The 13,651-nt window shown below is 41.7% G+C and overlaps 1 protein-coding gene across 15 annotated transcripts in view; it reads left to right on the top strand.

Annotated features, from left to right (window-relative positions):
* Dnc (phosphodiesterase dunce) overlaps positions 1–13,651 on the top strand; it is a 483,414-nt gene that overhangs the window by 404,348 nt on the left and 65,415 nt on the right. The window contains exon 1 of one of the 15 annotated variants that reach the window (XM_076827800.1): positions 1,544–2,063. The exons of 13 other annotated variants lie outside the window; for them this stretch is intronic. The gene's annotated coding sequence lies outside the window, so the exon portion shown is untranslated. Of the gene's footprint in view, positions 1–1,543; positions 2,280–13,651 lie in introns of those variants that run through there. One more of the 15 variants, XM_076827798.1, reaches the window with a different exon arrangement.

Raw genomic sequence — 13,651 nt, 5'->3', positions numbered from 1 at the left:
TTTCGCTGCGGTGGGACAGAATTTTATTTTCGCGAATGTTTAATTCCACGCAGACCTAACCTACAAATCAAAATATCTTGCGGTCTCGTGACGCAACCGTGCGCCTGTTTAAATTTACCCTCCGACCGATCTGAGAGTGGCAAACTGCTTGTTATCGCGTATAGAGTAGCAATTGCGAAGAATTTCAATGATCGTTTTCGAGCCTTGAAATACAGGTTGTTCCATTCAGTGTGGCTTTTCGCGGAGCTGCAGGAGGTGACGAGAATAGAAGAATATGGCGGTTAAAGGGGAAAAATAGGCGGCTGGTGCAGAGTTTAATAATACGATTGGAAAAGCCTTGGGAGGGAAACGTAAAAAATAACGACATAGTAAAAGGAAAAAGGCGTAGTAAAGGTACCAGAGTGTGTGAAGAAAAGGCGTTATGAAGAAACGGAGGGGCGATAGAGGAGGGGGGATTATGTGAAGAGAATGCAGAGTTGACAGAGTTATTTAGAAGCGTAAAGGGAGGCATGAATAGGGATATGAAGAAGGAAATGCAATATGAATTGAGAAATAGAACGGAGAATGGGTGCGGTATGGAAGACAAGAAATTGCAAAGTTCAGGGAGCGTTTTAGTTGCACGGATTTTGTAGCAGAAGAGGCAGGAATGATGATGAAGAAATCCGCAAATTGTGTGTTATGAAATGGTCCTAATCAACTCGTAAATCGAGCTTATAAAGCTCGATGGAAATGAGGTTCCAGCGAGGAATCTACTTCTACTCAGAATTCGTGACCTGAACGGAGGAGTAGGAGTGAGGTAGCAAGCGGAGGCGGGGAAGTCAACTTGAGTATAAAAGACAAAGGAGAAGACGGAATTATTAAATATTGTGAACGATGTAGTAAAGGTTAGGACATAAAGCAGTATACACGGCATTTATAATTCAATGTTGGTGGATAGGCAATGGAGAGGAAGAGAGGGAGGAGCAACTGAAGGAGATCAGCAAAATGGAAGAGGAATATAGAGGTGAATAAGCCAGAAGAAGGGAATTCAATCCAACTACAAAATACATGAAAAGGGAGATGCTTGGCTCCGCGAGCTAGCGACGAAGTAAAAGCAGAGTAGAAAAATAAAATAGTAGTGCAGAAACAACAAGTGCCCAAATCAACAAGCCGTCAAGGAACAGGGGAAACTCAGAGGTCCTCAATGCTCTAACAAATGCGCAACAGTTGACACCATCATACATAAAAGAAACGGAAAAACAAAACACAGAAAAGATACGTGGAACACCGGCTCGACAAGGTCCGAACAAAATGCAATACACCTACACAGACCCAGGAACAAGATACCAAAAATAAAAGAAGCTCCAAAAGTCGGGGAAAAAAACAAAGAAAAGGGTGGACAAAAGGGGGCATTTGCTGAGAGAAGCTACTAGGGCCAAGCGAAAAGAAGAAAGAGGGAAGCCGCGTACGGGCGACGCGCAAGTTTCCCGCGCAAATCGCGCTCCGCCCCTCGATCGCCCCGCCACAACAGCGCGCACAGCGAAATCTCCGCGAAACCAGAACACCCTGGCCAGTTGGACGTCGCGGCAAACACGAGGTGTCCGACGAAACTACGACGGTGAACGTCAGGCGCGTCGACCTTCTCGCGGCGCGCAGTGGCTGCGTACTTCCGGCCACGCTGACCCGCGTCCCAGTTCCTTCCAGCCGCCCCGGTCTCAGCCGTCAGTGACGCGACCCGCCTGATCGCCCGTCCGTTCCCGATCGTGTGCGACGAACGATCCCGCGCGGCACGCGGCAACCCGTCACACAGCCGCGGGTAATTACGCATTCCTGGAGGCGGCTCGGCGCGAGCGAAGCCCCACACGCGTCGCCCCGCTAGGCGGGACGACTCGGTGCTCCTCGATCTTGGCGGACGTGTGGTGCCGTCAGTTCCATCGATTCCCGATGATCTGTCGCGGTGCTGGGTCAGTCGGGGACGGTTCAGCGGTCGGGACGCGGGGCTGGGAATGCTGAGACGGGCCTGCGTTGGTGTTGGTGATAGAGGAAGTTGGGAGCGCGCGTTCGCTCGTGGCGCACTGGTGAAAGTAAGAGTGTGCTGTGCATTCGCGAGTTGAGAAGTGCCGGGGACACGTTCAGCAGGGTCTTTTGCGTCATTGTTGTGGCGAGAAGGAAGGCTTCTTGTGGTGGGGCTGTGCGTGGGGAAGTTCAGGGACTGATGAACAGGAGTGGAGTAGGAATGATGTTGTGACGTAATTGGGGGTGGTCGTTTCGTTCACTGAGAGTGTTGGGAGTACGTAGGGGTAGGTAGTTGAGAATAGATAGACTTTTTTCTCCGTTGTTGGGTGGGATACACAATAGGCTGTGCGGATATTCCATAAGTGTGGTTGTTAAGCATGCTAGATGAACGCCTATGGGCGTTCAGCGCACGGAGGGTGCTCCTTGATATTAGTATTTTTTCAACATGAGGTGGGTTCGTCGAGTGAATGACGCGTGATTAGGCGATGCAACCGAGGATAGTTGCTTTGTTGATCGTTTAGTTACTTATTTACCTAAAACAGGTGATGATTGAGTCAAATTCTGTATTTTGAAAAGAAGCAGGCGAAAGTAATGTAACACTTCTCAGACTGTAATATTTTTGCTTATGTTATTTTGTAAATTCTCTGCATTCCAAAGGGTCTCCCCTGTACAATAATAATAATAACATTTGTTTTGTCCATTTTTGTATTTTGAAGTTAAATTATTGAAGAACCCTGGGTAAAGCGCCATTGAAGGACAACAAATTCTTCGTTTATGCATTTTTTTAAAGCAGTCGTCGATTGGTTAAGAAAATAGAGAAATTTCGGTATCTCCTTTAGGTGCCATTTTTTTTTCTTGTACGTGCCTGTACTTGCAGACCTAATTGCACTTAAATCCGAGATAAGAAGCACTCGAGTTTGTTGACTTCAACGATACCCGAGTGTTGGCGAACTTTTTGCGGGCACCTTTTCCCGAGAGGAGCGATTAGACCTGGCTGTTTAGAAGGGGGAACAGGTTTCTCGCGGGACACGACCCGTTATTCCATTGTTGTTTCTTTTTCCGCTCAAGCTGGACGCAATAAACGCGAACTGAATTCGAACGAGCGGCAGAATTTGTTGTACTATTTTCGCCGTAATCCAAACGGGTTTCATAAATATGGAACGAACGTGATCTGAAAATCGCTGAATATTTATGAACTTTTTGTGTGTACCTCGCCGGTAGCATTTATAGTTATTGATCTATAAATATATACGAGGGCAGTGTCGACTAATTAAAATTACATCATAGAAACAAAGTTACTTTCAATTCTCCAGGGGTATTCTGTTCTACAAGCTCACATAAAATGGAAATTATACCGGCATGTAAAATATATTTGCATAGTTTTCTACTTGAATAAAAATCAGCATTGCCCTTTCCGAAACAACCAGGTCTGTCTGTCGTCCAAATTACTAGCAAGTCCGTTGAAAATTCTGAATATTCATAAAGCTTCAGAGAAACAGATTCTGAATGAAGTTTTCGAAATTCTCCAAGCGTGTTAGTTTCGCGAAGAATTTATCGAGGCACATGATGGCCTATTTCCTTTCATCCGCGTCGAAGGGAAAACATTGAAAACTCGATTATCCTCGAACGGTAGGGGGCTTTTTCGCTCTTCGAAGAGGATCAAACTTCGAAGTTGCTTGGCCTGTCGAACCACTGCGAGGTACAGTCTAAATTGGTCGAGAGAGCCGCAGCGAAAGCTCGAAATGCGTTCTGGTAACTTTGTTTGCGCGGGAAGGAGGGATTCAGCGGGCAAAGGGAACACGGTTATCGAGGAATCGGTTTGATGCACTCGGAAACACTGGTGGCCAATCTCGATAATTGCACTTGGGGATTTATTCGCGATTGTTTTTTCGTTAAGACGGTCTCGATTCAGAAGAATTGGGTTCATTCAGGGAGGTCTGTTGATGATTGGTTGAAGTTTTGAAGTGTTGGCATTATGGGCAGACTTCTGGGATTGCAGTGTATCGTTTCGGTAATAGGCTGTAAGAGATCCTAGGAAGTAGGATTGGAACAAGAGGTCCTACAATCTTATCGGAAAATATTCTACCTACCAATGGTAATACTATAGTATCGAATTTGATTTTTGGCACCACACCATAATTTTACAATTATGGTGTAGAGTAACCAAGAATCCCAGTTTGTGAACTACTTTTACTTTTGGAAGATATAGTACATTAACTTGTTTAGCCTTCCATGTGTTTCTTAGCAGAAACTGTTGTATTTCTTAAAACTATTCGTTGCAGACTTCTAGATAGGTGGTAGTCTATTGGTGCAGCAGCCGAGACGTAGGCTGGGTGAATCATCCTTTCTCAGTCAAATTCCTTTTGCAGTGTCTTCATCGCCTCATCTGGACGTGTGTTGTTCTCATGCTAGGGAACTTCACCCTGTGCAAACTAAAGCTGACCATTTTGTTCCCAAGGCTAGCGTCAATCAGTACAATTGTTCAAACTGGCATTCTGCAGAGCTCGTTTAACTTGAATCTAGTACCCTCAGCATGTCCCACTAAACATTCAACAGGCTCTTCTCTTGGGCACAAATTTTGCAGGTACCTGGGACTGTCAGAAAGTCTCCCTATCTTAACCCAGTCTCCTAGACTACGCGTTCTGATTTGCCCACTTTCCCTACTTTTTCGCAATTCAATTCAAAATTGTCTCACGCTTCAAATAAGACAGAAGTCTGAAGCACACGTCAGTTTTTGAATCGGATCATCCTCGCCAGGGACAAGTCCTGCCGCAGGGAACTGTGGTCTCATAACGAGGCGATATTGAAGCTCGATCTGCTGGAAAAATTGTGAAAACAATCGTCAAGTAATCGGTTTCCTTTTAGAATCGAATTGCTCGTCCCCCGATTGTGCAGCAGCTTCGCCGTTCCCTGAAATAATGATGCTGGAATTGACGTGACCAGGCGGAAATTGCAATCACCGGCGACTCGCGTTTCCTGTTTCGCGATTCCGCCGCCTGGCGCCACTGTAGCGATCCGGCAGGCCAGCTCGTCCCACTGGACGGGCGGTAATGAGAGCAAAAAACCGTCCAACGATCTGGAAATTCGAGAATGATAGCTGACGATCTTTAGGGACATTACACTCCACTGTTTCCATTTATGCTTTTCTGGAGAGAGAAGAGCATTGAGTATCCGCCTTTATGAATATTGTCAAATTCACTTTGGAAACAGAATAAAAGCTTAAATGTAATAAAATACTCCAATAATGTGTTGTGCTACCAAGTATCAATATCAACGACGCATACTCTGTTGATAAAGTGAATTTGACAATACTCAAAAAGGCGGATACTCAATAATCTTTTCTCTCCAGAGGACCAAATATGGCGGATGCACATACTCACCTCTTTAGCCATCTAGTTTTTTCGATAGTAAAGAGTAATAATGTCGGTTTTGATATGGTATTTGAAGAATATATCTGGTAACGATCATTATTTTCGCATACATGAATAAAAAAGTGATTTGGATGACGGTAATCTTAGGATCTCAGTGGCAACTTAATTGTTCTAATTTTTTTAGGTTAAGTCTCAAACATTGAAATTTATTAATGGAAAGGTGGCTATTTATGTAAAAAAAAAATCGGAAAATAAAGAAGAGTAGCGTTGCTATCGTCAGAAGTATAAGAAAAGGGTGTTACTAATCTATTTAGAGGAAGTGTGGACAATAGATCTTGCCAGGGTAGAAAAGAGTTCCTATACACATTATTAGATCCTTCTATTTTGCGAAAATCACAAGGAAATCCATTAATTACGTCTTCTGAATTAAATACAATTTTCCCAAAATTCCATTTCCAATTACAACACCACGAATCGACATTCCCATAATGCCCACCAGGTGGCAACCACAGCTGACTCCATTTTCTAGAGAAGAACCCACCGGGATTGACTAAAAACTTATGAAAGCAGAGCTGGGCAAAAATTGTATTTAAATAAAAATTTCGAATAACGAACGAGAGTTAAAAAAAATTATTCGCCATGTGCCGAATAAAAAAAATCGACTTTATTCATGAAATAATGCGAAGTTAAAGTAACTTTTATTTGACCCTTTATTCGAATAATTTTTTACGTAGTTAATGCCCAACTCTGTATCAAAGCCTCTTACCTGTGCAATATAACATTCCGAGGTGAAATCAAAAATACCCAACGATCGTTTCGTTACGCAAGAACACGAAGCAAACCCAACGAACTGCCCAACGCAAAGGACCAGTGCCAATGATTTACTGTCTTCCTATATTTAATCGCAGTACCCTGCGCATACAAAACATCAGCAGTGCGCCAATTTCGCAAAAGACAAAGGAGTCCAAGAAGCTTAATTCCTCTGCGGAACAATGTCACGGGCATGGACTGGTCCCACGGTATCATAATTGTTATCACTCTACATCGATGGGGTAGTCATTTCGGCACTCGAGTCCCCCTAATCTCTGGGTCCCTATCAAACTCGTTCCACGTAGATCGATGATTTGAGCCGGGGTTTATCATCGAGCGGCGACAAGTGCCGGCGAGCCTAATCAAGACGCCGGGTTTCGTCACGTTCGCAGTATGTACCCTGCGTCGTCACTCTCGCGAGCGTGTGACGAAAGCTGCCGGTGCTTATAGCCGTGTAATCGATCGTCAGCCTCAGTCGAACGCTCCCGTTTTCCCAGGACTACGATGAGCGGACGCAGTCTCAGCGAGAGCCCCTGTTCCGGGAAACAATAAAATGATCGATGGATCTGTGCTCAGCTTGCTGCGCGCCATTAAATTCGATTAGACGGCGGTAAAGATTTAAGTGTTTTCTCGGTAGAAACTTGCCGCTTCGCGGAGAATTCCGGGTAACGATTTTCGAGGCATTCGATGACGTAGCTCGCGGAAACTCCTTAATGCATTCATTAGGAAGGTTTTAGGGGGATTGTAATGGGATGAGGAAAATGCCGGGAGCTGAAGGATGATGTCAGTGGTGGGAGGCGTCCCTCGCTTCGCTGGAAATTAAACCTATGGGAGTTGTGGGGATTTGTAATGGAACCGTCTGAGTTGAAGACGAGTTAAATCTTCATATTGGCGAGGGGATTTGATTTAGACTTGACTTGCTAGGGGTAGTTTGAATTTCGCACATGCTGGACCTGGGAGCTGCACCAAATTCATTTTGCAAATTGCCCGCAAACGTATAGCTGTTTGAGGCAAGATTTAAATGCGATTCAACCTGTTTTTGGATGTAACTCGGTTAGAATTACATAATAGCAGCGACTCGGCTCAGGTTGGGTTAGATTCAAAAGCTAACACGGCCAAACTAGATTTAGCCCAAATCCAGGAGTACACCTCACCAATTTGAAGCAATTGCGGATTTAATAGTAACCTACACCCTTTTCAAACTTAACTTTGCCTCAGGTCTAACATAAAAATAGCAGGAGCGCGTTTCAAATTTATTTCAAGCTGAACATGGAAATAGTCTTAGCAGCAGCGTTGCATAATAATTACATAAACTTTTATATAACAGCAATGTTGTGGAGTTGAAGGTCCCTGTTCATGGCGTCTAAAAATTTCTAGCTATCTGTACACAATAATGTTTTATCAAAAAGAGAACAGTTTGCCGCATTTAACCTCTGCAATTTAGGTATAATTGCTCGCCATTCCTTTCCACCTGGCTCGCGAAATATATTAGCGTTTACAGCTAAGGAAGTTTCTGGAGAAGCTTGTGTGTCTACTATTTAATTCCCTCGCGATGGAACTTAAACAATTCCATCGTTTATACACCAGAAAAAGGAACCAACAATTCACAAAGGTACCGAAACCCAACCTCTGTGTTTTGAGGTTAGTTCGCCTTCGAGTTGTCGAAACACGTCTCCGTCTATAATTGCTCACAACTTCCTAAATATCTGCAGCATTCTTTTCCTTAATATGATCCAGACACGCGTCCCCTTTAAGTAATTCATAATGACGAATTAATCGCCTCGATCACGAACCCTAGTAGCTTCTTGCAGCTGCATCTTAAGTCTATTTTCATGTAATAGGGTTAGGTTGCGAAACAGCAGGAGTGCCGAACCTTGCCTATTCGTCACTTAATTAGCTCAGCGTAGATTTTGCGATGCTACAAAGACGAATTATTATTATTTATCTAGCAGGCAGTCCTGGTTCCATTCATTCGCAATCTCTTTAGCCTCTAAGCGACGTCTGTTTCGAGGTGGCTGCCTCTTCTCACTGTCCATCAATTAACAGTCGCAATTTCCCCGGAATTAAGCAATCTCCCGCGCAGACGTTATCAAGCTTCACGGAAAAAGCTTGGTGATCCAGCGATAAGTCCCCTAATCCTTGCTTCGCCCGGAGTTCTGGTTAAAAACTCGCGTCCCTGTTTCGCCACGAAAAAAAAAATCGAGGAACTTCGACGATTAAATATGGCGATTAAGGCCACTTTGCGGGGAACTTGGGCCGGGCTTCGCGCCTCGTTCTTGCCAGCGGTAAAATTACAAAGGAAGATGCTCTTTGAGCAAAAGACAGTTTTCTTTCAGCTGAAAGCCGGGTTTCGTCATTTTACCTTGACTGACGTAGGTGTTCGAGGTTTGTCAGCGGCGATAAAGCGTTTTGTAGATAGTACACCCGTTTATCGTGCGGTAATACGGTGCTATCGAGTCGGCCTAGTCGATATTGGAGCAATTTTCGGGGCTTATCTGGCCGCGATGTGTGGTTGATAGAAAATAGAGTCGTTTGGGAACCTTGAGCACGAGCTTCTGGCTGCAGCTGTGTGTCTATATGGCTGATAAAAGTTGTATAATAGTTCTTTAACGCGCTGATTGGCATCGGCGTCAGAACACGCCGAGGGATATGAACGCTCCACGGTTTCGGCTAGAGCTGGTTTGGCTTTGGGCGCATTCCATTTGCGCCTAAATCGCCCGTGAGTTTCATTAGGGTTGGTTTCCTTACACGCGACTGGACACATCGTCGTGCATTTAACAGTCAGTTTTCTCGAAAATGAAGCACAATATCAAAAAATTTTATTCCTTTTGCTCGACTTATTTACTTGTTATTTGTCGAAAAGGAAGAGTAACTTTTTTTCATATCGCGCTTCATTTTCGAGAAAATCAGTTTTGAAATTTAACGAAAATCACGGGCGATATGGACGTAAGTGGAATTGGCTCTTTGTTTATTCTTTTTCTTCGGTTTTCTTCGGAAGCTTCTTATATTGCCCAAAGAACTCTAGTCGTGTCCGGTTTTGGCTAGGGTTTGTCGGTTTTTTAAAATCGTGTTGTAAACCCGTTTTTCTTTGGATAAATTTGTAAAATTCGAAAACCGTGCTTGCAATTAAAAATAAATGTTAAACATAGAAATTTAGTTTCAATTTAAAAATCGGTTTTAGATACTAGAATTGATATGTAAAATTAATTAATTATTTAATTAAAAGCGTTAACATTTTGACTTGAAATCCCCTAAGGCACAAGCATATTATAGTAAAACTGTACTGTAAAACTAAGTTCCATGAGTTCATATTTCCTGAAGAAAAATCCTAAATGAAATGAAGATTTATAATTTATATTTTGTATGGATTTTATTTATTTTAGTCTTTTCTATTTATTCGGTTTTGTACAGATAGAGTATATTTTATTTTCTTATATTCACTGTAATTCCATAAATATTAAAAAAAAACTGGAAAATGTTAAAATAAATGTAAATATTTTTTACTATTGTATTTATATATTTTTTGGGGTTTGTAAATATTCGAAAACCGGTTCAACCATTTTTGTTTTTTTAATACTGGAATTCGAAAACCGTTTTTTTTTCAAAATTCGATTTCGAAGCAGGTGTCTCGAGGCTGGTAGAGGCAGAAATGGAACTTCCAGATCTAGGTTTAGCATTGCAGTAAAGATCTTGTAAGCCTGAAGTTACTGCTGCTGTTCCGACTTGTAAATTGTGAGAGGACGTTACGTTTGAGGAGTAGCGAGCTGGATTTTTAGGAATTGTGTAGCCTGTTCCAACCTGTTAGGTAACTTCCTTCCTGTAGGCCAGAGATTTACATTCATCAAGTAATTAGCATGAATTTGCGTGACGTCTGGTGAAAGGTTCCAATTTCTGAGAAGTGCGACTCGCAGGCAAGGTGGGCTATGTAACAAGACGAATTTCTGACCCTAAAACACTGGTAGACGTCAATGGTTACATAAACACTACACTTGTGTAGTTTCATTTGGTTCTACTGTGTGGCACGTTTCACCAGAGAAGTTGATGAGCTTTGGCTATTGTTACATCATTTGGGCAGAGCTTCAAATGGGAAAGGAAAAAACAGAAGCTAAAGATACAAGTAGCTTTGATTTTTAATCCAACGAGGGACTTCTTCTAATTGTAAGACAGTCATTTAGGCCGGTACCAAAATTATTTTTTCTTTTTTAGTAGATACCTTTTACTGAACTCTTATTTCTAAAAAAAAAAAAAAATACTAAATTTCCTTTTCCTACGGTGGTGGGTGTTATTTTCTCTGGGGCCAAAGGATCCAGTCACTGCTATTCAAGAATTAAAATCGCAGGAAAGAGAGCTAGTTCATTGGTAACAAAATGGTCCATGGAGGATTTTAATTGAGACCTAGCCCAGATCCTAGTCCTAATCTGGATGCCCATCGAGCGTAAAAGAGCTAAAAACAACGTGGCTAGGTTGGGAGATGTAATCAAGAGTGTCATGTACCTTTCCACTGACCGGAAGGGATTTGAATGTATTTATAGGGCATCTCGGGACGATCGTGAAAAGAGTTGGAGAGAATTCCTTCTGGATTGCGTCAGTCCTCGGTGGCTGGAAAGGTCAACCTACTCTCCAGTGTTCCTTTGATGCATAAAGAAACGTGTTAGGAGATGGTTTTGTAATCAAACTGGAGTCACGGTGGAAAAGTACCAGCAGAGGGAGTTCGCTTAATCGAGAAGCTCCACTTTCTGCTTCTTTTTGTTCACCCTTGCTGATTGATGAACCTGGCTTCATTGGATCTGAAGCTCATTTTCTTCTTAATTAGCGGCTTGGGAACAAAGGACTGACGATAAAAAAAATATAAAGAAAGAGAGCAAATTGATTGTGGTTAAAAATACTCGGCTCCTTTTTCTTAAAAAAAATATAAGAGTTTTAAAAAAAAATTCTATTTAACATGACTAGGTCGTCAAATTACTTGAAAGTCAAGTATTTTTTTGCGAATTAATTGCAGGGAGATGAATACAAATTGTGACTAGTACTTTTGGGTAATGATTATTAGTACTATGAACTGTAAAAAAAAATTTGTTTGGTTGGTGATTATGTACGGTTTTAAATTCGTAGGAGTAACTGATATATATTTTGCAAATCCACTTGTTGTTTCATCCATGTATAAGACACGGGATCAAGGTGCTCTATTAATTTGTCAGGCATTCTGTGGGAATGATGTAGTAGCCGCCTGACGATTAAAGCACGGTGAGAATTTAACAAATGTCCGAAGATAATTGATTGCACGTTTCATAACGGATTAGTTCACTGTATCGTTCATCGTTCGTTCTTCTGTTTCATTCCTGCCGAAGCCTGTCAGCCAATCGTCGAGAATGCACTTCGTAACGGGTGACGTTCTTGCATACTGGTTTCCCTTGAACATCCTTGTGTCAACTCTCCTAGGATAATTCCATGGAAATTAGTTACCTATGTATTCCTATTTTTTTTTTTATTGTTTAGTAACACGACATACAGATTACGTATTTCTGAAACGATAGTAATTGTTTGATAGATTTTTATGGAAATAACGTGCAGTTTAAATGTGAAATGTACTTTAGAAAATAATATTTTTAGTAGTAGGCGGATTTTTGCCACTGAAAATTAACAAAGTGTTATATAAAATATAGGAAATTTCTTTCAACGTTTATTTCAGTATTTACTTATGTACAGACATTGAAAATAAATACTTCAAGGTGTCTTTCTGCCAGAAATTCATTTCACAGAATTCATTTAAACAGTTCGTCGAATTATTCCACACCTTTCAGAAATATTTCCACAAAAATCTATAATGAAATTCTGCTCTTCCACCTTCCAACTTCATTTACATTCGCCAACTTAAATTCAGCATCCTGTTATAGCACATTACCATTTCTCAATATTTGTCAAAAATATTTTAATATCCTTCCAAGGCAGTTCGCACCATAATTACCACTTCCATAAAAGTCTCCTACCACAATTCAGTTCTAACAAGGGAAGATCCCGAACCCGAATAATCAAAAAATTCTGAAACTCTGTGAATATCTAGGGGATTGCCTCCTGATTACAACGCAATTTTTTTTTGCTGCCCAAATTCACTCGAAGGTGGTGAAATTAACCCCTGAAAATTCGACTATTTTCCAATTTCGTGTTGTAACTCGGGAACTGTCAGAGTTAGAAAAAAAGTTTCAAGACAAAAGTTACTTCTTTTAATTAGATCTAGCATTTGGTGAAAAAATTATTTTACAGTTCACGAGTTATAACACAAAATCGAAAATAACCGGATTTTCAGCGGTCAATTACACCCCCTTAGAGTGAATTTTGGCAGCAACCAAAAATTGCGTTGCAATCAGGAGGAAATTCCCTACAAATTCACCAAGTTTCAGAATTTTTCGAATTTCCGGGTTCGGAATGTTCCCTTGTAAGTTACAAATACAAGGAAATCAGAATTCAATTAAAATATTATCCTCCAGCTTTCCTATTCCCTTCTAAATAATAGTTCCCTTCACTATTCCTCTCCAAAAAATAAATAACCTCACCAACATTCGTTTCCATCACCCTGGATAATAGAAACTAAAAAGCCACCCTCCCGCGCCTGCAACAGCAAAAAGAAACCGACGAACTTTGCATTAAAAAAATTCTTCCACTGTTCCACATTCTTTCAGTCTACCCTCCATGAGGACGTCCCTCCATTGCGTTCCCCCTGCGAGTAGAATATTCCTTCTGTATTCCATGCACGTTCGTGCTTCACGTCCCTGGATACACAGGGCATAAATTATGGAGGCTCTCGATATCCATTCCACGATATCACGATCTCATTATAATCGGCAGCCAGAGGTGAATTCTTGAGACCCGGGCGGCAGGAAGATAACTTCCTATCTTGATTCCATACGAAGAATCCATCGCCTGGTATTCCACGGATTTCCCAGCGCGAGCTAGTCACCCATGTCGATGTTGTCGAATATTTTTTCGGACGTTTGTCGAGGCGGATAGATTCCACTTTTTATAGAGTGTCTGATACCTGCTGCGTTCCTCGTCTAATTAGGGGACATATCGAAGTGACAATCGTCGATTTTTATGCGAACTGGTAGAGAGTAGTTCTTACGAAAATGTTTGGCACGAATTTTGTTCTTATTGACTGATTAAATCTTCTGCTATTGTAATATAAATCGGAAGAAAAAATTAACTCGAACACGTGTTAATTCTGTGGTATATATTTATTATTAACAATGTCATCCTCGTCGGTTTAGTTGACGAGCACGTGAGGAATACTGAGGGGAAAAAATTGTTTACGTGTTCGTCAAATCTAGGTGCCATTGAGGAGACTGAATTTCAAAGGGATCGTAATGGCGTCCATCCCCTCGTCAGAAGTACGCGTGGGCGTCTCAATGCTGGTGGAAATCACAGTAAACACTTAAAGCGACAGGGTGTTCCGTTATCGTTAGAAATTCTGGTGGCTGGTAAAA

This window comes from Andrena cerasifolii, chromosome 15, assembly GCF_050908995.1.
Source record: "Andrena cerasifolii isolate SP2316 chromosome 15, iyAndCera1_principal, whole genome shotgun sequence".
In the NCBI taxonomy this organism is placed as follows: Eukaryota; Metazoa; Arthropoda; class Insecta; order Hymenoptera; family Andrenidae; genus Andrena; species Andrena cerasifolii.
This window is presented reverse-complemented; position numbering and strand designations above follow the sequence as displayed.